General features: G+C 48.3%; 1 non-coding gene across 1 annotated transcript; it reads right to left on the bottom strand.

Annotated features, from left to right (window-relative positions):
* Positions 1–557: 557 nt before the first annotated feature.
* Positions 558–630, bottom strand: TRNAG-CCC (transfer RNA glycine (anticodon CCC)). The gene has a single exon. It is a non-coding gene; the product is annotated as a tRNA-Gly (tRNA).
* Between the last annotated feature and the right edge of the window lie 1,899 nt (positions 631–2,529).

Genomic DNA, 2,529 nt, shown 5'->3' with positions numbered 1-2,529 from the left:
TATAAACACAGAAGGTGTGGGAGGTACACTGGATTCTTCTTCCCACAGTAAAGTCAGAGGAGGGGCCACACACACCTCAAGGACTATGTGATGGTTCTTGATGCTGACCTTGTGCTAATCCCCTTCTCCATGGAGCCCCTCTGCTTAAGGGGAGAGAAATAATAGAGGCAGAGAAAACAGAACAGACCAGAAGGGTCTGTTCCCCCCTCTTCCTATAACTGAGCACATCAAAGACTTATAACCAGAAAACCTTTTGAGGTCAAGCCAAGATCCCCTTGATGCAGGAATCCCCTCTATAGCACCTCTGTCAAATGATCTTTCTAGTTTTGCTTGAACTGTTCTGGGACTAGGGAGAGCACTATTATAATACCCCCAGTGAGCGTCTTCACAAACTTTAAAAAAATTAATTAATGAATTAATCAGGCTGCTCTGCGTCTGCGGCACGTGGGATCTTCGCTGCGGCATGCGGGCTGAAGCACATGGACTCTTAGTTGCAGCATGCAGACTCCTAGTTGTGGCATGCTAACTCTTTGTTGTGGCATGCACGTGGGATCTAGCTCCCCGACCAGGGATTGAACCTGGGCCCCCTGCATTGGGAGTGCAGAGTCTTACCCACTGGACCACCAGGGAAGTCCCTTCACATACTTTTATTTTCTATACTTGTTCTAGCATTTCTGTAGGGATTGCTCAGTCAAGGGCATGCACATTTTACATTTTGATAGCAGGCAACGGATTCTGCTATAACACCCATGTTATAGTGATGAATACAAACGCAGGGCATGGCAGTCATGGTGTTTCAGGAAAACAAAGGTGGGGCACGTGAGGATGGTCATGTGCCAGGTCTCAGGTGAGTCCCTGGGAAGGGCCGCCAAGTGTGGGTCCTTGGCTTCGTGCAGGTAAGATTCAAGAGTGAGCCACAGTAAAGTGAAAGCAGGTTTATTCAGGGACATACACACTCCATAGACAGAGCGTGGGCCATCTCAGAAGACAAGAGGCCCCAGGGTACGGGTTGTCAGTTTTTATAGGCATGGGTAATTTCATAGGCTAATGAGTGGGAAGATTATTCCAACTATTTTGGGGAAGGGGTGGGGATTTCCAGGAGTTGGGCCACACCCCACTTTTGAACCTTTTAGGTTAGCCTTAGAACTGTTATGGTGCTCACGGTGTACTGGAAGTCACTTGTCCATAATCTTGGACCTAGTTGTTTCTAACCAGTTCATGCCATGTCCTCAATGGCTGTCATTCTTTTAAAGGTTGTTCCCTGCCCCCTTCCTGTCTCAATGGGAAGGCAGATTACAGTTCAAACAAAGAAAGAACTCTCTAATGTAAAAAAAATGGATCACAACAGATCACTTTGAGGTAGTAAGTGTTCAAGAAGAGACTGGAGAATCTGATGCTGTAGATGCATATAAGATTATGCTACCAAAGAAAGTTTGTGTGCCTGAGGCACAGTGAGGCCAAATAAACATTGCAGTTTGGAGTAGAGAAAGGTTTATTGCAGGGCCAAGCAAGGAGAACGGAGAATGGGTGGGGGACTTCCCTGGTGGTGCAGTGGTTAAGAATCCGCCTGCCAACGCAGGGGACACAGGTTTGAACCCTGGTCCGGGAGCAACTAAGCCCGTGCACCACAACTACTGAGCCTGAGTTCTAGAGCCTGCAAGCCACAACTGCTGAGCCCGTGCACCACAACTCCTGAAGCCCGTGTGCCTAGAGCCCGTGCTCCACAACAAGAGAAGCCACCACAATGAGAAGCCCTTGCACTGCAACAAAGAGTAACCCCTGCTTGCTGCAACTAGAGAAAGCCTGTGCACAGCAACGAAGACCCAATGCAGCCAAAAATAAATAAATGTATTTAAAAAAAAAAAAAGGATAATGAGTGGCTTGTACTCAAAAACCCTAAACTCCCTAGTAGCTTTTGGGGAAAAGTTTTTATAGGCAAAATTTGGGGTGAGGGCTGCAGGGTGTGTGCCTTTCTTCTGATTGGTTGGTGGTGAGGTAACAGGGTGGTGCTCCAGGAATCTTGCTCTCAGCCTGAAGTTGCCATTCTCCACCTGGGTGGGGGCCTTAGCTCTGCAGAAGAGCTCAAAGATATTATATATTCCTTGAGGAGGAAGCAGGACCCTGCCCCAAGGCTGCACTATTGTTTCTTGATGGCCCCTCCCTTGTTTCTGTATTCCCTCTCTTCCCTGATTAGCAACTGTTTGAACCTGCCCTTTGGAACTCAGGGAAGGTCAAGGAGGCTGAATGATGCCTATTTCCTACAAACAAGAAACGGGGGTTGGTGGGGGGGAATTCCCTGGAGGTCCAGTGGTTAGGACTCAGCGCTTCCACTGCCGGGGGCATGGGTTCAATCCCTGGTCGGGGACGTAAGATCCTGCATGCCGCATGGCGTGGCAAAAAAAAAAAAAGAGAGAGAAATGGGGGACACGGAAAGGATTTGTACCTGGGATCCCCACAGGGTCCTGCTTGGTTTCAGTTAGAGCAGCTAATATCTAAGGAATGTCTGAAATCGGACATTGAGGTATACTC

Source organism: Tursiops truncatus, chromosome 16, assembly GCF_011762595.2.
Source record: "Tursiops truncatus isolate mTurTru1 chromosome 16, mTurTru1.mat.Y, whole genome shotgun sequence".
In the NCBI taxonomy this organism is placed as follows: domain Eukaryota; kingdom Metazoa; phylum Chordata; class Mammalia; order Artiodactyla; family Delphinidae; genus Tursiops; species Tursiops truncatus.
The sequence above is the reverse complement of the archived record's forward strand: the minus strand, read 5'-3'. Positions and strand labels throughout refer to the sequence as shown.